Genomic DNA, 25,380 nt, shown 5'->3' on the forward strand with positions numbered 1-25,380 from the left:
AAAGAGAAGAGAATTGCTATTGACTGTACTGCGTATCCCATGTGCTGAACCCTCACTTACTGTACTCAACCTGTTAGAACCTCCTACACCTGTTCAAGAAAAGAACCCCTCACATCATGTGTCTAATTGTAACACCCTATACTATACACCCCATCCCTTCGTATTTTATTGTTAAATTCCCACCACTTCCTTTTTCCTTTAATAAAGAAATTAATTGGCACCCCACCTGTGTGGTAACTGCTCCTCAAGATCCCATATACCTGCTGGCAGGGACAATAGGAAGACGAATGAAGAAGTCAGAAAAATTACTGGACAAGGTACCCTCTCACAAATAATCTACAAAAGAAGACATCAGTGGCTGGGACATGTGCTGAGAATGGAAAAAAATGCTTACCAAATTCCGCCCTTGAATGGAAGCCAGAAAACACAAGAAGAAAGAGAGGAAGGCTGCGAATAACATGGAAGCAAATAGTTCTGAACGACATCAAGTTTTGGAGAGAAGGGCAGTTGACAGGCAAGGATGGCAAATACAGGTAGCCAAATGTGCAGCAAAGCAGGGGATGGACTAAGATCTAAGTCACCATGGTACTGGGGAGCTTCTGTGAAGGAAAAGGATGTAGTGAAAGTGCTATCTTGAAAGTGTTCACTGGTATCCCTGGTTTTTTAAGCCTAGATTTGGCACTGATTCCATGTGTTGTACCTTTGCTGGACTTTACCCTTGCGAGTTACAGCTACAGCTGTAGTACAGGAACTTTTTATAACTGGTGCCTGGGTTGATATATTACAGAACCCATGGAGGTAGATCTCATAGTAGTGGCTTTAAATGTTCTTTTATTATTTGGCTATTTTCATTATCTCGGAGTCTCAAGTGAGCTTTTTCCAAACTAGTAGCCTGTGACCCAGGACTAAGGAGATAAAACATCTTAGAAATATAAAAGGCAGAAAAAGAAATTGTGAGAAAAATTAGTTTCAAGCTTCTATTGATAGATGTTTATATAGGAAAACAAAATCTTTTCCCATTATGCCTAGACAATGAAGTGATGCTAGGCTGTTGTAATAGGTGTGCAGCCCAAAGCATAGCAGAGAGAAAAGCATACGGTGTTCCAACAGTCAGGTGGCGACGTGTCCGCACTTAAGGAAAGATCTCTCCTCCGAAGTTTCCTATTTTACTGTAACTTGGGGGCAGAATCAGCACCAGCATCTGGTATGGATGGCAGAGCTGGCGAGAAAAGAAATCTTTTTCATGAAAAATATTGAGGTCTTAAAAATTGTTGCCATTCCAACATGGGGCAAAAATAAACCCTTTCACATTTTGTGAAAAAGTCAGAAAAAGAAAGAGACCCACCTCAAAATAGCCAGTAGCCTGGTAATCAAGGCACTCACCTGGGATGTGGAAGGCCCAAGTTGAAATCCCCAATTCAAATCAGATAGAACCAGTATATGAACATGGGCCTTCTACATCCGCTGTGAGTGACCTAACCACTGGGCTACTGACTATTCTGGGTTGGAGTAGTTTGAAATTTGTGTTGAAACCAACATATTTTCATTAAACACTTTCCTTTTGACAAAATAGCATTTTTGATGGGATATAAAAATCATTTTTTTTCCAACCAGCTCTTCCAGAGAGAGGCCAGGTGAGGGAGGAAATAGAACTCTGGAGATGTGTATTCAGTTCCTGGCTTTCCCACAGGCTTCCTGGATGACCTTGAATAAATCCTTTAATCCCTCAGTGCCTCTCTTCCTCTTGTGTAAAAGGAGGAAAATAACACTTCCTTTCTTCCACCCTTTGTGTGCTTCGTCTGTAAACTGTTCAGTGTGCGGATTATTTCTGTGTTTGTACAACCCCTAACATGAGGGAACCCTACACTTGGTTAGGGCATCTAGGTACTACTTATTAACTATTGCACTGTATTGTATTAAGTGAATTTAAAATTCTTTATTTTACTAGATGATTGCTCACCTACATAAATATTGAAATGTTCACAACTGAATGTTTCAAAAGATAGAATAGAGAATTTAACTTAATGAACACAGAGAAGGGAATACAAAGTTGCAAACAAAGCTTAAAAGCACAACAGGCCCAATCCTATGTTCCTTACTCATGGGAAAACTCTGATTTACATCTGTGGGAGTCTTGCCAGAGTAGGATTGGTACCTATATGTGTTAAATTAGAAGTGCAAAAATGGTGTGAAAGGAGTGATGATAAAACACAGCTGTGGGAATTAATAAGCTGTTTCCTTCCCCTATAAACAGAAATACAAACAGCCATAATATGACTGCAACATGCTGCCCTGATCGCTGTGTTGCCATGTTTGCTTTGTAACACTTCATCAACATGCAGTATGTCACAATGCAGTGTCATCACATATTAACTCACTACAACACAAGTATATCAACACAATGCCAGGAATGAATGGCTCCATTCAACACAATATATCCTCTCCCTCTTTCTCAGTCCTCCCTTCTGGCTGCCAGAGAGAGACCCCAGCAGTTCCTTATCTCGGATTTGCAGTTTGGGATGGTGCCCAAACCTCTTATCTGTTTTCGTTAGGGACCACTAATCAGACTGGTGGAGTCAGTAAGAACTATGTACAAACAGCTGCTAAGTATGAGGCACGTGAGCTACAAGCAAAGTATCTCTGACTTAAGACATAGGAGAGCAGGGGCTACAGGACACCACTTCAAGTGGGGGACTATGCTAGGTGGAGAGATGAGTCCTGCCCCCTGGGGCTTGTGATACAGGGGTGTGGGTAGCATCCTGCCCTCATAGGTGAAAAGTCCTGATTTGGGGGTGGGAGGCTTGGACACCAATACCATCCCAAATTCACCCCACAGTGGCTCCTGTCCCAGAGCTGGTCTGCTTCTCCACTCTGACCCGTTGATTTTCCACATCATGTAGGCAGGGCCCTCCTCCCATGATTCCCCATCCCCACCACTAAGTCTCCTGCCCCAAGCTGGGCTAAGGTGGGCCAAAAAGGTGTTGGGCCATTGTTCAGATGACTGTTCACCCCTCCAGCTCCCTAGCGTATCAGGACAATATTGCCAACCCTAAGAGTTCTAAAATCACGAGTCAGTACAATCAGAATTCATAATAAAAATAATGAAATTCAAAAATACATATTTTTGTTAGTCTAATTTCTGGTTTTTGAACTCCCCAATCTCTGCTAGTGTATGAGAGACAATTATAGGGTGAAAATTCAATTTTAAATGCCTACAGAATGTGTGCACAAGTCCTGGGCTCCCCAAATCATCCCCAGTGGCAATCTCCCACAGCTGCCCCATCATCAGACAGCCCAAGAAGGGCTTCCAGAGGGCTCTTCTGTCCCCTCACTGTACTGTGGTGGAGGAGGAGGAGACGATGCTACTGCTGAGCATGCAGTGAGGGCCAGCTCTGCTGTTCTGGACCTGCTGTTGGACACAGCCCCGTCCAAGCACACACAGGTGTCTGGTGCTCAGGTGCTAGAGGCAGTGGTGTCTAATGGTCAAAGATGGAAATTGCAAGGAGTTCTGGCAACATTCCTAAGCTGGCTGTATTTCATCACAAGAAACCTTCAAAGTCTATAAAATTACAGTAGTGTCATAAAGTTGACCCCCACTGTAGGATGACCTTGTAAAACAACTTTCTCTCATCATTCAGTGTGAAAATTTTTGCTGATTGCACATGTAAATTCATTTAATTGATTTCTAACTTATGCACAACTTTGCACAAACTTTCATCTATAAAAGCACTAGAGGTTACAATGGATATCACAAAACACTTACAAAAAAGAAAAAGATTAAATACATTCTACTCCCAAACATAAGTATTATTGTTACATAACATTTATAATAGGATATTTGGAAACCAAGAAAATCCTTAAGAATGTGTTGCAGTAATTGTTACTTGGCAAAAATAATTATTGTGAATGATCATTCACTTGAGATAATTCATTGCTTCAGTGTCAGCTGGGAGATCAACACTTATGCACTACACTTTTTTGCTTTGATCATGCAATCACTTGCTAACAGCCTATATGCTGTCTCATTGAAGGACAGGCTGGATTTGCACAGATTCATAGACCTTTCTGTATCCTTTCTCCTCATTTCCTTGCCCCTCTTCCCCATGATATAAATTGTTTTTAGCTGTTCCAAATAGTGTTCATGCTGCATAGGCTTTTTTTTCTGCATAAGTGCTTAACTCTCTGAGGAGGATAGTTGTAATATCCATATCCATGACTTTTGTTACTATGGGAATTCTTATACTGTGGATTGGTTGGCTAGTGTGTGTTCATTTTCTTTATGCACATGGATACAACTGCAGCAGTGTTATATAACTCAAAGTGTTCATAAAAAAAAAAAAAAAACGTGCTTAGAAATGAAACCTAAAGCCTGGGAGCTAGATCAGTACAGCAGCTAAGAGACATGACATATTGATATTTCCCTTGTTGAGAGGCTATGAAAATGCTCAAAGTGTACGGTATCATTTTAGATCATTGGCTGAGTCTCTGTAATCAAATGTATTTTAACCTCTTTAATTGGTCTAGACTGTTCCACAAAAAACAGTGTTTAAATTAGAACTAGACTCTATTATTCATTGTATTTTCTATCATGACTTTTAATAATTTATTGATCATGTGTATATGATATTATGAGACAGTAATAAAACATTACATTGTGAAGCATTATTCATTAGGTTAAATAGTCTGTCATTGACTCGGGTATCTTTCTTCAGTGTACTCTGAGGTGCACCAGGACCCAGCAGCTTGAGCTATGGAATTAGCATATTGTTTCTCGGGGAATGCCCTTGAATGTGCTTGAGTAGCTGTCTTTTGCAAGACGTGAGCTGCATTGCTGAAGGAAAGAGTGGAAATTTTGTTTCTGGCACCATGTATTAATCCTGTGTGGCTGTGTCTACTTTTATATCTCAGGAAAGCTCTTCAGAAATGGCAGGATCACTGTTCAGTGATTAACGAACAGCCAGTGCTGGACTAGTGTTGCAGCTGGGGAATCAGTGCTAGGTCACTTTACAGCACACTTGTGTAGAGCTCCAGAAAGAGACTATATTGGGTACCAGGTAAGAATCTAATCCTCACCTCTAATGCTCTGAAGATATTGCTGAGAAAAAGATAAGCAGAGCTACCACATGAAAAATCCCCTCATGTACATTTTTAAGAGAGACTTTTATATGGGTGGATTTTCTGAAATGTATTTAAGATTTAAATAGAGGCATGATTGACAAATCTCACTGAACATAAAAAGCTATCAAAGATCAACCTTGATGTGACCAGCCAAGAGAGACAGCCAGCATGACTTTTTATTAATGTCACATGCCAGGGAACATTGTGTCACTTTTAAGATGGATGGAACAAAATGTTTCCATTTGGCATAATGCTAAGAAATGGAGAAAATTGCAATCAATCAAATGCAGCAACCTTAGTAAATCAGGAGAAAAAATAACACTAGCAACATACTGTGTAACTGTCTCCTATTAACACTCATTTATTTTATGTGCAGAAATGTAAGATTTAAGTCTTTTTTTTATTTTCAGACTTTTAATCAAAACTTGTATTGTGAGAATTAAATGTGTGTGGATCTAGTGCTTGAAAGAATTATTCTGTACTTCCCTCATCATTTAAAGCTGGAAATGTTTTTGCCTGCCTATAGTGTACAGTACTTTAATTAATTTATGTATGGTAATCATGTCAGCCACAGAAAGCTAGGGAAAGATTACTCTTTGAATTAGACAACAGGCTGCAAATTGCGATGAGCACTGGCCTATGTCCACATATATCTTTTTGTGTGCAAGGTAAATCCAAATGCTACCCGTACATGTGAGAAGTGAGGATATATAGCAGAGCACAGACCCTGGATATTTTTCTTGTAATGGCATGGGTTTTTTTTAATATTAAAAAAGTTGTATTGCTGTGCAGGATCGTAGAGATACATTTGTGTGTGCAGGTAGGTACAATATGTAACGATGATACTAAGTATAAATTACATCTTTAGCAGGAGATCTTTCAGTAATCATAAGAACATCACCATTAGTGGGTGTCACATACATGTATGCATATGCTTTCCCATAATTTCCATCAATCCTTTATGTATTATGCTCTCTATGCGTGTTATGTTGTCATAGGTAAAGCTTAAGAGATGTTCCCTTCCTGTTAAAGAACATATATCACTCTTGGCGTTAAGTAAAGCATCGTCTACATGGGGAGTGTTCAGGAACAGCTATTCCTGATTTTCACTCTTATTCCCAAATAAGCATGGTTTTATTCCAAATTAACTAATCTATTTTGGAAGTGAATTAAGCTAATTCATAGTAAACTAATTTGGAATAAGACCATCCACATAGGGAGTTAATTTGGAATAGCTATCCTGCTTGAAATTCACACCCAAATTTCATCTGAATTAACTTCTCAGTGTAGACAAGTCTCACCTTAAATAAAACATCATTCTTTGCCTGCAAGCTTCATCTCATTTTCATTCACTTTTTACTTTACTATAAAAATGAACGTGTTTAGTTTTCTTATCTTTATTTTTTTTCATGAAGAAAACAAATTCTCTGCCACCCTGGGTGAAATGCTGCTGAAAGCCATGGAGGGATCAACATAGTCAAAGAGCAAAAACGATTATAACAAAGACAAGCTGTTGTCATTGCTGCATGTTGTAGTAGTGCTGCAGCTACAGTCATGGCATCTATAACTTTGATTTTGCTTTGGAAACCCTAAATCAGGAGAAGTAAACATCTCTTGGGTTAGCTAATCTAGATAAAAAGGGGCAAATTAGAAGCAATGAGGTCAAAAGTGAAGGGGTTATTTGAAGACTAAAGCCCCACAGAGATGATGAAACACAAAGTCTCTGGAGCAAAAAGCACATTTTCGCTAAAAGAGATTATGACCCTTCCTGTGGGAGAGATTCTGCCTTGGTTACACTGGAATACATCTGGAGTGGCATATTGAATCCACTGGTGTAAACTCCTAAATTTTTGGTTGGTGAAAATGGGAGTGGCACCTGACCCTATACTAATCCTTGTTATAAAGCTTTGCATGGTCATTTTTTAAGTTCCATTTAAAGGATATAAATTTTACAAAACATCATTGATATGCAGTAGATTCTGTCAGATAATGTTAAATTAATTGGACTAAATTCAGTTCTCATTTACCTAAGTCAAAATATGCAGCAGCTTTCTTGAAGTCAATGGAGTTACACCGGGTTTATATTCATCCAGCTGAGAGCAGAATTTGGCCTGATAATTTTAGATGAAAAATTTAAAACCTCATTCTGTAAAATGCATTATTTAGTATTGACTCCACCATAATCTTATTTGGCTAAATTAAGTAAAGGAAACAATCAATCAGTGTTTCATTTCCTTTTAAATATCTATGTCCATCTTAGTTAAACTAGTTTCATAAGCACGACATTGTTTAGTTCTTTGTTAATTAAACAATGTTTCAGTCATTTGCAATCTTTATTTTTATTGACCCCATCATGTGTGTCATTTTTCATTTGCTTAATAACTGGCAAAAGCCTGTTGCTGAATTTCCTATTCCCCACCAAGTCATAATTGCCACCACCTACCCCCACCCCCTCACCCCAAACAAAGTGTTTCAAATACATTTCTACTAATTTCCATCACTAGGTTGTTCAAAAAGCCGGAAGCACTGATCCTAGTGAGCATCACGTCTTGGCCACTCACTAGCACTGCTGTGAGGAGAATCCAAGCTGCAACTGCTCGGGATTCCCACAGTGTTTAAAGCCCTGAAGTCCATCTGTTGTCCCAGTACCCAATATCAGAGTCACTAGGACACTCAGGGCGCAGACTTTCTGTCAGTGTTGGAACCTCCATCCAGCTGCCTAGCCCCTTTGAACACACCGCTGACCTTCAGACTCCCCGGCACTTAACACACCCCTCTCCCAGAACTCCACCCAAAAGGTCTGAAGCATCTGATTTACAGTTTAATTCTCTCAGGAATCCACAGCAGTTGTTGAGCAGTTACACACACGCGCACACACACACACACACACATTTTGCACAGTCCAACATCTTTATGCTGAATCATATAAAGCATGGCGGAGTTCAGATCCTGCAAAACAAACATCTCAGATGGCAATATTCCTCATTTTCTCACATCCCTTCCCTTGTGAGTCCTTGAGGAAACATCCATGTCCAGGAAGGCAAGGCATTCCTTGCTCATGCAGGCTGTTGCATGCTAATTGATCTTTCTCCCTCATTGGTGAGGGGACCTAGCTTCTGTGACCTTACTGTCTCCTGTCCCAGGCTTCCTCCTTCTGAATGCCACCCCACTTTGTTCCCCTGGGTTTCACTGTGCAACTCACCTAGCTTCCTTCTTTCTGTCTTTTGGATGACTTTCCACTGTGCTTGCCTTTTTCCCTCCCTTGGGAGGAGTTAAGCTAAAACTGGTTTTCTAAGAGTGCAGTTCACCCATTGTTCAGGTGTTTGCGCCTGAATAGAGTCATTGAGTCCCACCCCATTGTTTTTCTGGTGTGTGTATGGGGGGGGAGGGGATATAGAGGAGTTGTCAGGAGTGATAGATCCACATACATGTAGGTATTCATGACACAGCAGTTTTTCATAATAACTTCACAATATCAGCCAGAATTCTTAAGTGGTACAGATTTAGTGACAATGCATCACAAAGGATAATAAGCAAATCTTCCCTTTTTATGGGGAAAAGTGTATATTAAAGCAGACCCATCTAGATTTTATTGTTTTTCAACATTATTATTTCTATTCATTCATAGAATCATAGAATATCAGGGTTGGAAGGGACCTCAGGAGGTCATTTAGTTCAACCCCCTGCTCAAAGCAGGACCAGTCCCCAACTAAATCATCCAAGCTAGGGCTTTGTCAAAACTTAAAAACTTCTAAGAATGGAGATTCCACCACCTCCCTAGGTAACCCATTCCAGTGCTTCACCACCCTCCTAGTGAAAGTTTTTCCTAATATTCAACCTAAACCTCCCCCACTGCAACTTGAGACCATTTTTCCTTGTTCTGTCATCTGGTACCACTGAGAACTGTCTAGATCATCCTCCTGTGGAACCCCCTTCAGAATAATGAAAAGCACTATCAAATCCCTTCATTCTTCTCTTTCTGCCAGACTAATAAGCTCAGTTCCCTCAGTCGTCTCCGCCATGTCCATTGCCAAGCCCCCTAATCATTTTGGTGCCCTCTTCATTGGACTCTTTCCAGTTTTTCCTCACATCCTTCTTGTAGTGTGGGACCCAAGAACTAGTGTGCTTACTGTGCATAATATTAGATATTTTCGTACCACTGTGGTTCTAAACTTAACATAGAATTGGGATGGTACTACCTCAATAAACTCTAGGTTCTCAGATTATGCCCCAGTAGCGTCAGTAGAATACTTGACTTTGTGCTATCTTTACCTTGGTGTAGAAGCAAACGAAGATTTGGCCGCTCCCTTCAAATAAAGAGGTTCCAGGCATGAGCTCAATGAGCCTTCAGAAAATCCCATACCACAGACAGTTTGATAAGTTGTGGCTTCCAGAGGAAGAGAATTAGAGAGAACTTGTTTGCCATAGCTCAAGAATGCAAAAAAACTGTCCTCTGTTTTAACTGATGGTGTCATTAATGTACATATCATCTACAGCATATATGAGTCACGTTATGGGCATATCATCTTGAAGGAATTTATGTGTACTAAAGTGGTCAGCATCTAGAATTTACTCTTTAAATATAAAACCATCTGGTATTGGTTGACTTTTACATATTAATTGATGAAACATGTGAGAAAATAACATGAGCTGGATTGAAGTATCAACCCATGAAGATGCAATAAACTAATAGTAAAAAAAAAAAAACAAAAAAACAACACTATTAATGGTGAAGTGTAGAAATGGGACAGAAGACTGAGTAGCAAATAGAAAAATCACGCACTTGTGTTGGTGCATCTGGGCTGGGTGTCAAATTGAATTCAGGAACTCACAGTTGTCAACCCACTCTGTATTAAGCGCAGTGCTCCCTCAAGTAACACCCGATAATGTGAGTGGCCAATGAAGACCCAAACAGTCTTTTTACAGATAAAAGCGGGAATTAGACAAAGGGACAAAGAAAGCAAAACAGTAAAATTCACCAATGTGGCACAGCAATGCCATATCATCTCCTTAACTCCTTAACTAACGTCTTTATCGGATTTAAGGCTAATACTTCACCAATTGCCCTTAAACGGTGCAATTGTTCTATGTTAATGTCTGTATTCCTGACACCTGGATTGCAGCATTCCAACAATTTTGCTTAAAGGTACAGACAGCATTTCTTTAATCCTTTCTATTGTTACAATATAATTCATTCTACTTTCACACTGGAGAATTAGATTATGAAATTTCATTACAATGAAGTATTAATTTTGAAAGCCAGAAGAGTTTTTTTAGATGAAGATGAAGAATAATTTGTTGGCTTGTGCAGGGTTAAATTGCATTTAGAGAGCTTGGATTTAATGTGTCTGCCAAGCAGTGACCAGACAATTTAAGTGTACTTAGGCAATCAACAGTGAAACTCTACTCATGGCTGAGTTCGTTTTTGTGTTCACCATACGTGACACAGCAGCCATGCCTCACAACATGACATTCTGTCTGCAGGCAGTGTTTTACCTGGTGTGGTATGGTGAATATGTAAAGTAGGCAGAGCTATTTAGGAGAAAGCAATATGGAATATGAGCAATAAGAATTTGACTCTTGTGGTTTTTATGCCTGCTGTGATAAAGCCAAAATGAGTAAAGATCTCTCTTTAGGAGACCGTATAAGAAAACCTTTTTGTGCTGGTGATGGAAGAGGAGTTAAAATGAACACCCATGTTAAGGTGTAATTGGACTCTACAAATTTTAATGCTGCATCTGGAGAACAGATTAATGTAAACTGCTGCAGGTATAATTACTGAAGATAATTGCAATGCAGCATGGGGTGGGGGGTATTAAAAAATTGCCAAGCAAATAAAACCACAAGCATCAAAAAGACAAAAAGTTTGTGATAAATGGTTCATTTAGGCATATAGTGCTGTGTGGGCAAAATTGGACTGCAATCATAGCCATTTCAAAAAATGAAAACATTGAGAGAAAAGGAAATTGGACAGAAATGGCATGGAAATTACAGCCTTTGATCCGTTTTTGAAGAACCTTTTATGAGGCATCATCATGAGTGGGCAGCAAATTCTTTCCAATCTCCTCTTAAAGCACTCGTGAAAGCCTGGAGACCATGAGACAGAAATAAATGTTTAAGTACAGATTGTGTTGGCATATCTCTCTGACCTTTTTTTAGCTTTTATAAACAGTATAAAATTGCAGTACATATTTAAATTGTTTTCAGATTTTGATATGGAAAGGAGACCATATTTTTTTATAGTACCATTGACCTACTCACCAATGTTCTGTTAATAATCAAGGGCTACTGAATGAAAAACACTGGATATTGGTGTTCGTGAGGTGTTAGAACTGCAGGTAGTATTTACACGTTTACTGTCTGTCTGAAGGCTGATTTGAGTTGGGTTGGTTGTTTTTCTCTAGCCAAGACAAATGTGCCATCTTTATTCTTCTTAATTGAGTAAAGTTTTGAATCTTTTGGGTTATCCTGCTATCTCAAATGAATGATGATGTCCTTTCAAATATACAGTAAAATAAGTAAACATAGACCATGTTTGGAGTGAGGAAGTAAATTGTTAACATGAATAAAATACTGTAATTGCCAAGGCCTGCACAGTCCAGCTCTGTATTAGCTACAATTAGATTAAGCTCTGAGGCTATAAAACAGATGATCAGAGGCTTGTTCAATCCAGTATTAAAATATCTGTAATTCTGCTGTAACACATTAATGTATGGATGTACTCTTTGGCGTTCTTTATTAAGTACCAGTAATTAATGGGTTCAACATACACTGAGATAGCTGACCCATTTTGTAAAATCAGAGTAATTAGCTTTCAGGTAATTGGTCAGATTAGTTACTGTACATATAATGATTGCAGATTGTTGCCTATGAAAGGGAAAATGTTACATCCTGATTTCAAGGAGCAGGGATGCTGTCAAATAAAAGGAATAAGCACATTATTTTACATTTCAGTAAACAACAGCTGGATTCTTCTGAGACTGCTGCTTAAATCAGATTCGGGCTGCCTGAAGCAAAATCTCTGTTTATTTTCTTATTTTATTTGACTTGACTGTGGGTTCTGTTTTCATTAACATTTCTGTTTGACCTTTTGAATTAGAGAGCCTTTCTATTCTACAAAGATGTTGCTATAAAAAAAGGTGCCAGTTTGCTTTAGATCTGTGAAATTTGGGATCTATGAATTTTTGTAGCATTATTAATGTGAAAATGGAGGCCAGATATTTCAACCAAAACTAGAAGGGGAAACAATATAAATTCATTAAAAATGTTTTCTGGACTATAAGTGACATACAACAGAATGTCTGTCTTGTCTGGGTTTTGTTATTGTTTTATTGCATAGATGGTGGAGATAGATTTGTAACTTACACTGTTGCTGCTTATATTGTTGTTATTAATAATCTATATATTTCCCAAAGGTTGCTATTCATTTTACAAGCAAATAAAAGATGCCATCCATGCCCTGAAGTGTTTATAATCTAAAATTAGGCAAAGCACAACAAGGGAGACAACAGATAGCAGTGCCTGGGGCAAGGGAAGAGGAGAACAAGAACTATGTGATGAGAGCATATTGTTGCACTTCTTAAAGATTCCACATTTGAATGCTTACGTTTTCTTCTCATTTTACATACAGCAGTAGCTAACAACATTAGTAATTGTTTAGGTGGGACTAGCCTGAAGAGATTGGGGTTGATATGAGGGAAATGAGCATTTGAGAGGGGAGGTAGAGGAGGTCTTTTGTAGGAGTAAAAGGAGAAGGAAGAAGAAGAGATGGACACAGTGAGGGGTAAGGATGAGAGAGAAGGAAGACGAAGGGTGCATAGATGGAGGCAGAAGGTAGATCAGAAGGATGAGATGTATGGTGGGCATGTGAGTATGAAGCTGGTGAGCAGAGGCAGTGGCTAAAGACCTGATCCAATGCCAATTGAAATCAACAGGAATCTTCCTGTTTATTTCAACACGTGTTGGTTCAGCTCATAAATCTGGGAGGTGGTAGGATGTTAGAAACAAGAGATACCACAGTCAAGACAGAGTTCATTCCTGAAAGTTCAGCTGAAGCCTGGGGCCTTTTGGGTTTGAAGTTTCCCTCCTCTACCTCCTGCTGCTGTTGTTGGCTGCTGCTTTTGGGATATCTGGAGCTCAGGGCCCTGTAAGAGGCAGCATTAGGAATAAATATTGGTTTGTGAAGGTTTTTGAATGATTATCTGCCTCCCAATGGCTCAGAAGTGAATTGGTTGGATGACCATCCAGAGAGTTGTATGCTGTGTTGATGTAGCCGTATTGGTCCCAGGATATTAGAGAGACAAGGTGGGTGAGGAAATATCTGTTATTGAACCAACTTCTGCTGGTGAGAGAGAGAGAAGCTTTGGAGCTTACACAAAGCTCTTCTTCGAGCTCTATAAACTCACAAACTTCTCATTCTAACCAACAGAAGTTGGTCCAATAAAAGATATTTCCTCATCCATCCACAGGATATGTTTTAATACATCTCTTCAAAACACACTGAAGTGGTGTAGAATGAACTCTGGGCTAAAATGATATTGTAAATTCTCAAGTTCTCACAGGAAAAGCTAAAAGCAAAGCTTTGATTTAGAACTTAAATTATAGTAGTATTTTCTACTGAGCCACTGAACGATAAAGAAACTTAAATGGTCTTTATCAATTTAGCAAAAGATTTGCCAGTGGGTGTGCTTTACAAGAAATTATACTGTATGCACAGTATATCATGAAGCCCTGAGCTGGTAGTTTAATTCAGTCTTCCCCGCCTTTCTTTACTTTTTTGGCATGCACATGCTTTTCTTTTCTTTTTTTTTTTTTCATTTTAACACTATTCCGTCATCTAGTTGTGTGATAATATGTGGTATACATGCCAATGTTATTTAGCCAAGGAACTAAATGTAACTTCATCCAACCTCAAATGCTAATCTGCAAAATCATTTAAATTCCATCACTGAGAGCCCTCTCCATGTATAGGAGCATTGCTGGCCTGTTTGTTTCCTGCTGGGAGGATAAGTAATTGGGACTTGGCTGTCTTCTCTAATACTTCCCATATTGGTCCATGTGTTGTCGTTGGAGAACGCTACAATACATATTTATTTCATTTATTTATTTTGATTTATAAAATGCACCAATAAACACAGGAACCATAGAATTCCTTTGCAAAAAATCCTGAAAACATCACACTGTCTCATTCACAAATGCTCTAAAATAAAGATGAGTTTTATAGTGTCCAAACAATTGGTAAAGCAGACCTCTGGCAAACCAAGGCAGGAAAATGCATTCCAGAGCAAAGGGGTATTCATAGAAAACACCTTACCAGTACCCCTCTTGTGTAGATCCAAAGAGCTCTTGCTTGAGCACAACTGTACAGAAGTTTGGCAGAAGTAGAAGGGGGTGGAGGGTCAGGTATAGCACATTCCCCCCCAGAGAATCATAGAATCGTAGGACTGGAAGGAACCTCACATGTCTAGTCAGTCCCCTGCACTCATGGCAGGACTAAATCTAGAGCATCCATGACAGGTGTTTGTCTAGCCTGCTCTTAAAAATCTCCAATGCTGGAGATTCCACAGCCTCCCTAGGCAATTTATTCCAGTGCTTAACTAAAACTCAAGCACATTAGGCCTTAATAGATATTCATCTGCATCTCAGATCACAGCATACAATAGGTGAAGTGAAAATTATTTAAATATAACAAGCAGGTAACAAAGGCAATCTTGCTTTAAGTAGGAACTCTCTATACTTAGAATAGAATTGTATGGCAATGGAAAATGGGCTGAGTCCCGTAACTGTTTGTTTCTGATCTTTTTTTTTTTAATATTTGGAATTATTTTAAATATTAGAGGTTTGTACAGAAATTGTTTGTTTATAATTGTTTATTTTCGGCAGTCTCTGGAATCCATAGAAAAACAGAATCACCCTTATTTCTTTTTAGCATGTGTGTGTGTGAAGTTTTTCTGGCTTTCTCTCTATCCAAACTGAGAGTGGGACAGTATAGTTTTATAGTAGAGTGTCCCATTTTATTTACAAACTTCAAGCAAATAATATAGGAAGTTGTTGTTCAGTAATATTTGTAAGGATATTTAAAAAATATTTTATAAAAATATGTTTCTCAGGTTTTAACATACTGACTTTCATTACTCTTTCCAGTGGTCATTTTCATATAAATGAAATTTGTAAATAGCAACCTGATCCCTTTCCACATTGGATTGATTACAGTGAATGGCCCCAAGGCCAACAATGCAGAGACAATCTTACCTCTGCCACTCTCTTTCAAACTAAGTCAAGGACCCAGAAGTTTTTTTCAATACGTGCTGGATGTTATCAACATAATAACAAAGAAACAACATTAAACTATCTTTCTCTTATTTCTCGTTTATTTCCTTTCATTTCCCCATAGTCACCACTGGAGCTGTGCAAATATGTTTTTAACCCAACGTGAAATTTGCTAGTTCTTCTTTTGCATGAAACATTTCTAACAATGTGTCTGAAATGTCACTGTCAGATTGGAATACTGGCCCTTTCCTTGCCTTACCTTCTGCACTTAATAGAAATGAAAACCCTTGAAAATCACAGGCCTGTTAATTTTTTTAAAAAAGAAAAAATAATCTAAGGAGTGGGTTTATACTCCTGAGTGCTACCTCTTCCCTTTCCCTCCTATGTTTTCTTGTCAGTTTCAACTTCCTGTTGCCGCATCTTTTTTCCAGCCTGCTGTCTTTCTGGAACAGAGTTGTAAGGCAGTGCATTGTGCCTTCCTACAGGCACCAGTGCTGTCTGCAACCTTCAGAATCTTGCCACGAGGCCACCAGGGATTTAGTGGCTCCTAGGAGGACAAGGTAGAATCCAGGCAAAGTTGTTAAAATTACTTAGAAAAACTCATCTCTTTACAAACTATTATTTTCTTTCATGAAAAGGAATCCATTACCTACTGCTAATTACTCTCTGTAGAAGTTACAGATTGCTGATTACTGATGACTTTTATATTACTTTGGTGTCATATGTTTTAGCTGCACTGTGAAAATTTAGTTTTTTGGAGTGCTGTGACAGTCTCCCTTACACCTGGAACATAGATGACCAGATTGGTTATAAAAGCAACGTAAAGCTCCCAGAGAAGTATTTCAATACAAATTTCTGTATCTCAGCTCAGGGGAGGAGGAGGAGGACTTATTTATTAATAATTAATGATTAATTAATTAAAGATGTCACTAGGACCCACAATGAAAACAAATGTTGCTGCTTGTGGAATTCCATGTCTAATCAGTATTCCAAAATCTACTCCCCAAGATGCATTTTAACAAAGCTTTTACTGGAATAGCCAAGCGGAAGCTTGCTTGTGGCTCAGTGGTACAGCTGCTGTTTGATCCATGAAGTTCCTCATTAACAGTCGTGGATAAAATAACATGAAGGTCTTGCACAAAATGGGGAGCTCTTCTAACTCCTTAATGAATGGATGAATGGACTATAAGGGGGATAGAAAGCTGGCTAGATCATCAGGCTCAGCAGATAGTGATCAACGGGTCCATGTCTAGTTCGCAACCAGTATCAAGTGGAGTGCTCCAAGGGTCAGTCCTGGGGCCGGTTTTGTTCGATATCTTCATTAATGATCTGGAGGATGGCATGTCATCTGCAAACTTGCTGAGGGTGTAGTTCAACTAAACTGGGAGGGGTGCTGGATAAAAATGCTAGAGGGTAGGGATAGGATACAGAGGAACCTAGACATATCAGAGGATTGGGCCAAAAGAAATCTAATGAGGTTCAGCAAGGACAAGTGCACAGTCCTGCACTTAGGATGGAAGAATCCCAAGCACTGCTACAGACTAGGGACCGAATGGCTAGGCAGCAGTTTTGCAGAAAAGGACCTAGGGATTACAGTGGATTAGAACCTAGATATGAGTCAACAGTGAGCCCTTGTTGCCAAGATGGCTAACTGCATTTTGGGCTGTATAAGTAGGGACTTTGCCAGCAGATCGAGGGACATGATCATTCCCCTCGATTCAAAATTGGTGAGGCCTCATCTGGAGTAACTGTGTCCAGTTTTGGGCCCCACACTACAAGAAGGATGTGAAAAAATTGGAAAGAGTCCAGTGGAGAGCAACAAAAATGATTAGGGAGCTGGTGCACATGACTTATGAGGAGAGGCTGAGGGAACTGGGATTGTTTAGTCTGCAGAAGAGAAGAATGAGGGGGGATTTGATAGCTGCTTTCAACTACCTGAAAGGGAGTTCCACAGAGGATGGATCTAGACAGTTCTCAGTGGTACCAGATGACAGAACAAGGAGTAATGGTCTCAAGTTGCAATGGTGGAGGTTTAGGTTGAATATTAGAAAAAACTTTTTCACTAGGAGTGTGGTGAAGCACTAGCATAGGCTACCTAGGGAGGTGGTGGAATATCTTTCCTTAGAGGTTTTTATGGTCAGGCTTGACAAAGCCCTGGCTGGGATGATTTAGCTGGGGATTGGTTGTGCTTTGAGCAGGGGGTTGGACTAGATGACCACCTGAGGTCCCTTCCAACCCTATATTCTGTGATTCTAAAACTACTCTTTTCTCTGACCACTTGTTGGCAGGCAAAGGTGTCTATTCATATCCCTGACATTTCAAAACCTTTTTACCACAAGTTAAGCAGACTTCCTCCATAAACATCTGTTCTGTTGTGTTTACCTCTGTGGAAAATGATTCCAAAGAAGCTTGTATCTGTTATATTCTATTACAGTTGATTCCTAAGATGTCTGATATCTCTAGTGATTAAACTTCAGTTTCCCTGCCCAATTCAGCAAGATTTAAATCACTAGGTTGAACTACTCAATTGCGTCTTAAGAACTGTTGCTGAGATCTGGAAGTTGGAATGCATAAAAAAAGTTAGCTTAAATTTATGATGGCTTAGTGATTACTTTGACTTGCCGTTCTTATCTTTTTTAAATGACTGTGATTAAGCTCAACTGCTGATGAAAAATAGTATGCATTAATTAGTACAAGGACTGATAAGCATATTAAATCAGGTGCATTTGTAGCATATAAATTATAATATGAAAGAGAGGTTGATGATCAGGATGTAGTAGTGCTAATAGTGATTTATAAAACAATTTTTAAAAAGGAAGTTGAAAAAACCTGCCCTTAGAGGTAGACATTACTTTTCTGTCTTCTCCCTTCCTCATGTCAACCCTTTTCTTGATCAGCTACTCTAATTACATAATTTTAACAAGAGAAACTCCATTTTCCCACTTCTTCAACATGGCCTCTGAATAGAGTCTGGCATTTAATTCTATGCAGGTTTCTTGTATTAGGCAACAAGCATGAGCATGTGTCAATGCTAATGGCAGAGGCGCAAATGATCAGTATTGTTCATCCATTTTGTAGTTTGACAATATTAAACTTTACAATGAAATTATCCATAAACTATTACCTGAACTACCTAGTTTACTCTCTTAGACTAGAGAAATGTCTCTACACCTCTAAATTTATATTAACAACTAAGGTTCAAATGTACTGAAAATTAAGCCACAGCAAATTTTTTGTATTATGTTGACATTGTTTCACATAAACTCTTAATTCCCTTCTTTGAAACCACACACAATAAATAACAATGGTGATAAAGCCTGTTTAAGTGCAAACTACCTTGATAAGACACTGAAGGACAGGTATGGCTCGCTTGTTTGTGAAACCTTAAAAGCATCATTAGATTAAAATTAATCTGTTTTATAATTATTACTTATATTTTAAACAGCTTTTCACTCCAAAAGATTCCAAAGCATGTGAGAGGTGAAGGGCTCCCACTGAGTAGTTTTGCCCGAATAGGGAATGCAGACTTGTGTGTGTTTATACACACCCACACCTACAACCACCTAACCCTCCCGTCTCCCCACCCACACACACAAAAGAGTGCACTATTTAAATGCAATCACCTCTGGGGAGGAGGATGCAACATATTGCACAATAATTGTGGAGGGGTAAATTTGGTTAAGAAAGCCAGTTCTAATGCCTGCTTTTTCTAAAAGAGCCATGAAATCTACAAAGTCCACAAATCAGAGAGAACTCCAGCCAAACTTTTCAAATGCAGGTGCTCAAAGTTAGGCATCTAAATCTATGTTTAGGTACCTAAATAAGAGGCCTGATTTTCAGAGGTGCTGGGAACCTACAGCTCCCACTGGCTTTAAAAAGCATTACATGTACACAGCAGCTGTGAATAGTTAGTCACTCATTTATGTGCCTATGATTTTAAATACCTATCTTTTTGGCAGTCAAGTTAAAAAGTGACTCCAAAGTTCTTTAAGGTGTCATCTGAAAGACCCAGCTCCCATTCTACCTCTGCAGTAAACATCATGGTAATTAGTCTATGAAGGATGAAGAGCTGAATGAATGTTGTTGAGATATGAACCAGTGTAATCTAGGAAGTCTGTGTTTTATGGTAACCTCTAAGTTTGTGCCTACCAGATACAGGTTATATTATAAATAAAGAGCTGTTAAGAACCCTAAAGCATAAAGCTTGAAATATTAGCCATTTTCCATTTTCAGATATAATTGCATGATTGTTTTAGAATTCACTTATTTTAAGCAAAGTAAAAAATATTAAAATACTATTTTAATTTAAAATATAGTGTTTGCCCAATGGGCATTGACATACAAGCTGTCAGTTGGAGCTGTTAACTTGTTTTTTAAAAAATTAACCATAATTATTTTTTTTAAACTTATATGGCTGACTTAATGCTTATAGTTTGGAGAAATCTGTTAATAATTTAGAGTTGTTATGGGTTAAAATGCCTTTCTTATGTGGAATATATGTTTCCTATATTTTTATTTGCTCTCTAGCAGAAAATAAGAATTTCATCTTGTGTTTGCACACACACATTAAGTTTCCTGTGTTCCTTAATATTTACTATAATGAATGAGATGCAGTCACCTCTCTGACACTCTGTTGGAAATTCTGAACAGTTTGGGGGTTATGACATTTATGTTGCCTCTCAATAATTCCTTTACTTTTTTTTGTTTTGGTTGGTTGGTTGGGTTTTTTTGTTAGTGCTATTTCAGTGATCTAGCGATTTGGCAGGCGGCAATAATAGACATACAGTCTTAGGCCCTAATGCCTCAAGGTCCATAAGCAAATGAGTGGTCTCATTGAAGTCAAATTTGAATGGGCAGGGCCGGCATTAGAGGGTAGCAAGCAAGACAATTGCCTGGGGCCCCACACCACAGGGGGCCCAGTGAAGTTAAGTTAGATGATATCTGCAGCGTCACTGTGGGTACATGGAGTACGAGTAGTACAGTAATTTAATTTCTAAGGTGGAAATAAATCAGTGGGCTGTAGCCCACGAAAGCTTATGCTCAAATAAATTTGTTAGTCTCTAAGGTGCCACAAGTACTCCTGTTCTTTTTGTGAATACAGACTAACACGGCTGCTACTCTGAAACCTGTCACTAAAGGAGAGGTTTTCAAACTGTGGGGGACATCCCCCTATGGAGGCATAGAGGAACATTCGAGAGGGCAAGTGGTGACGCCAGCCAACTCAGGCTTCAGACCCAGATGGTGGGGCTCGGGCTTCAGAGCCAGGTAGCAGGGCTGGGGCTTGGGCTTGGCTTTCAGACTCGGGCAGCGGGGTTTGGGCTTCAGCGTCAGCCCCAAGCGGCCAGGCTTGAGCTTCGGCTTCAGAACCGGCTGGTCGGGCTCCGGCTTTGGCTTTGGCTTCGGCTTCAGACCCAGGTGGCCTGCGGAGTCTAAGTGCTGTCTGCCTAGAAGTACTATTTCAGTGTTTCTGCAATAGGGTATGCCGGTCAGCACAACATTCAGCTAAATAATCAAAGTAAACTGTGATTATTACCTGCTGAAAAAAACTCCTCTTCTTTAAGTAGCTAGTTTTAGGGTAATTTTAGGCTCTGTAATGTTTGGGGTGAGGGCTTGCAGCAAGAGCTGTTACAATAATTAAATATCGAGACATCTACATTGAACTAGGTTTTCCCTGTGTTACTTGCAGATGAAGGTTGTAGTAGTGAAAGGTTGTTCCCAGGCTTCAAACTCCATGTAAATCACATTGTGCAGTTCGGAAATGCCAAACATGAGTCAATATTTATTGTGTTAATCTGTACAGCACAAGCCAAGTCTTCTGCCCTCAGGGCAAACTCTGCTGACACAGGTTGAAATTTATCCAGGCATGGAAGGGCTGTGCCAGACCCTCTTCATTTACCCTCCATGTTGGTCCCAAACAGGTTTCTGTTGGGAAGATGATGTGGGAGGGCAGAGATTTACACAGATAAGTGACCCTCACACATTGATCTTATGTTTTCAGAGTTGGTTGCTGCAAAATGATATTCAAGCTCCATGTCCTGGCCCCAAACTGAGGGTTTGAATTTTACTTCTGGACCTCTGCTAACTTTAGTTCACCAAGAATTTTGTCTGCATAAGGGCTACAGAACTGGGGGATTTAAAAGGGGTTGAGGGGAGAGAAACTGGTAGCGACCCTATTTCCTTTCTTGCTGCAGGAGAAAACAAAACAAGTAAGTTCTGCAGAGCAATAATTGTCTTTTTCTGTGTTTGAAAGCACCTAGCTCATTTGGTTACCACTGGAATTATTAGTAGTAATAGCTGATATTAACTGTAACCACAGGCTACTGCTTCTATACAGTGTACAAAATGTACAGTGTATGACTACAATATGTTACAATCTACGTGTATTCAAACAGATGCTTAAGTGATCTGTAATTGGCTATTGCAATTTGGGGCCAATTATTTATCATTACAATAACTGAAGAGGTGTTTATTGGCAGGCATTTGGAAGAGTTGTTTTGTTTTCTGTTCTTAAAAGACTTTATAATTGGTCAATATTTGTTTTATTAATCTTAAGTCTTTTATTGGCCTGCGTTTATGGAAATTTTGTTAACATTTCTCTACCCTGATTTAGTCCAGGGTTTAGGGGAAGTAGGAGTATCCCTATCCCTGTTTGTCTGAATACACATTGGTATCTGTAACCTCAGTACTTCTCGGACTTAGAATAGCAGTTACCTGTGGGTAAATGTTGGCTTTTCAGCGGTAACCACTGTATAAATCATATACATATAGCTGGGCATGAAAACTCATACTTTTCAAATGTATTGTGGTGTTTGGTATGTCTGGAAGATGACACAGATCATCAGCTGTTTGTGGTTTCCATCATTCTATTTGAAGTCAGCAAGCGATCAGATCTCTTTTTTTTGTGGTGAGACTTTGTTGAATCCCCTGCCTGAAATTTCATCCCTCTTTACTTAAAAAACAACAGCGAAATCTCCAATACTTCTTTAAATCCCCAAAAGTGTTTTTAGAATGGCTCTCTTAATGTCTTTCTTTCCTTTAAGGTTGAATACCCTCCCTTGTTTTGTCTTTGGATTTTCAGGTTCTGTTGTTTTATTAGGCTTTTCTTATATTGCATTTGTTTTTATTCTGTTGTATAACAGCTCAAATGCTTTGCCAAGGCCATTCTATGTAAATAAAATTATTTTATTGTTGTAGTTGTTAATAAAGGAGACACTCAAAGTTGACTGGCCAAAATCTTTTTATGAAAAAAAAATCCTCCTGGCATATTTTACCCTACTTATAAACTGATCGTTGTATCATTTTTGTGAGAAGATGGGACATTTAAATGTTTGAGAATCCTGCTCTTTTTCCCCCTCTGGTTTACTTCAGCAATAACTCCTGCATGATTTTCCACTCATAATTCTGTGCTCGGGGAAGGGGAGCATGCTGTGCACATGGGGAGCTCCCCTTTCCAGATGCCTCTTTTAGACCTACAGAAACAACCTCATGGGTCTTTGATGGAGGGGACTTCCACAGTGTCCAGAGGCAAGAAGGGATCATATCATGGTGACTTCTCCTGCTCCTGTAGATTTGTGGTGTTTTCAGCCTCATTTTGCTCTTTGCACCACATTCTGTAGGGCTGCCTATATGATGTACAAAAGGCAGCATGATTGTAGCTCATTACATGATATCTCACTAACCTTAACCTCAAATTTACCTCTGTGCTGTGAAGATGTGGTGTTACCTCCAGTGTTTTTTTGGTTGCATGAAATGGTGGTATAGCCATCTGAGTCCCAGGATATTAGAGAGCCAAGATGGTTGAGGTAATATCTTTTATTGGACCAGCTATTGTTGGTGAGAGAGACAAGGGCGTGGTCTACACTACAAAATTAGGTCAAGGTAAGACAGCATGGAACAGCTAGAATCATGCCACCGGGGGCTGACAGCCTGAGCTGTCAGCCCAGAGTGGGGGCTCACAGCTGGAGCTTTCCACCACCTGAGGCAGGGAGGGCTCCAGCTATTAGCCGCATGCCCACCTGACAGCCCGAGTTCCGGATGTCAGTCCTGTGCTGGGCTGACCGCTTGGGCTGTCAGCCTCAGGGCAGCGGGTCTCCAGCTGTCAGTGCCCCACAATGCCCTGTTTCAGTCGATGGAAGCGCTCCTGGTGAGAGCGCGCACTGCCAACAGAAAGAGCTTAGTATGGATGTGAAACACTGTTATAATTACTGTGGTGGCTTTAAGTCAACTTAAGTTTTTTTAGTGTAGACATGGCCAAGATTTTGAGATTACACGCAGCTCGTCTTCAAGTTTTGGAAAACTAACTCAGAGTGTCTTGACTAAATACAAGATTTGAACAGATGGTTTAGCATAAGTAGTTAACACATTTCAAGGGACCATTGAAGGTGAAATGGACCGTTAACATCCTTCCAATTCAAGGCTGCCCCAGACCCTGCCAGAACAATAGATGCAAAACCTGCAGCCGTATCTCCATTGCTACAATAATCAGCACCCCCCACAACAGACCTTTCAAGATCCATTGGTTCTACACATGACTAACAATATGTGGCGTACCTCATTCCTGCACTAAATGCCCCAATAGCAACTGTGTGGATGAAACCAGAGAAGCACTTACACTCTTGAATGAACTCACACAGGAAAATGATAAAAGACAAAAACCATGTCACCTGTGTTTGAACACTTTTCACAAGCCAATCACTCTATATTTGACCTCATCCTCAAAGGAAACCTGCATAAGACTTTCAAAGGATGAGCCTGGGAGCTTAAATTCATAACTTTGCTAGACACTAAAAATCACAGACTGAGTAGAGACACTTATGGTTTATTATAACAATCTATATAACCCAATAATAACCCCACCCCAATTATTTCGCCCTCCTCCTTTTTCTCACTATGACTGGAAGAATGGTAATGGGCCAGGTTTCCTGGACTTGAAGAACTCTTTGTAAGGTCAAAATCTTGGGCATGCCTACACTACAAAATTAAGTCGACTTGAATTAGGCCACGTCTACACTTACAAGCTTACAGCAGCACAGCTCATGTAGCTGCATTATGCCAACAGGAGAGAGCTCTCCTGTCTACATAATAAAACCACCTCAATGAGCGGTAGTAGCTGTGTTAGCAGGAGAACATCTCCCACCAACGTAGCGCTGTGCACATGAGCTCTTATGCCAGCAAAACTTAGCCACAAAAGGGCTAATGTAGGCACGGCCACAGTTTCCCAGACCTGAAGAAAAGTTCTGTCTAAACGCAAAAGCTTGTGTCTCTCACCAACAGATAAAAGATATTACCTCTCCCACCTTGTCTCTCTATTTGTCATAAATTAAGACATCAGAGATGCTCTGTCTTAAAGCAGAGGCTGTTGGATATGTGCGTGTTCAAGAAATTAACTGCACAGCATTTTAAGGTTTTGGTTGTGTCTCACTTCCTTTCTATTGTTGAATGTTTATGTCCATATAGTGAGGACCATCAATGTCACAGCATGCATGATGCTGTTGTGATAAAGGCACTGGAATGGGATCTGGGTTATATTTTGAGTTCTGTCACAAACCTCTCTTAATTTTTATGTGCCTCAGTTCCTCATTTGTAAAGTACAGAGATAATACTTTTACATCACCCAGGGATAACCCTGTGCGGAGGGAATCCTCATCTGTCCCATTATTACAGTTCTCTTTGCAGTGCTGGTGTAATGCGAAGGGCCATATCAGACCAAAAATCTTCCTCTACTTGTTTCACGCAGCACTTTCCTTTACAAAATGTCAGCTAATTAGTGTGGTGTATGTAATATATGAGAACAAAGATCCTGCACAAAATGAAGTTAATAAGGTGTAGTAAACCAAAATTATATATTTCATTGTCATGGGATAAAATTCTGGACCCATTGAAATCAATGACAAAATTCCCATTGATTTTTTAAAGGACCCAGGATTTTATTTACATCCACTTCTTGGAGTTCATATATTTTACACAAGTGACCGATTAAAGGAAAAGTTCTGT

At 39.5% G+C, this 25,380-nt stretch overlaps 1 protein-coding gene across 9 annotated transcripts in view; it reads left to right on the forward strand.

The window, feature by feature from the left end:
* SYT1 (synaptotagmin 1) overlaps window positions 1-25,380 on the forward strand; it is a 550,197-nt gene that overhangs the window by 303,786 nt on the left and 221,031 nt on the right. For 2 of the 9 annotated variants that reach the window (XM_032798957.1, XM_032798958.1), the window contains exon 1: window positions 4,728-5,054. The exons of 6 other annotated variants lie outside the window; for them this stretch is intronic. The gene's annotated coding sequence lies outside the window, so the exon portion shown is untranslated. Of the gene's footprint in view, window positions 1-4,727; window positions 5,055-15,876; window positions 15,948-25,380 lie in introns of those variants that run through there. One more of the 9 variants, XM_075066777.1, reaches the window with a different exon arrangement.

This window comes from Chelonoidis abingdonii, chromosome 1, assembly GCF_003597395.2.
Source record: "Chelonoidis abingdonii isolate Lonesome George chromosome 1, CheloAbing_2.0, whole genome shotgun sequence".
Classification (NCBI taxonomy): Eukaryota; Metazoa; Chordata; order Testudines; family Testudinidae; genus Chelonoidis; species Chelonoidis abingdonii.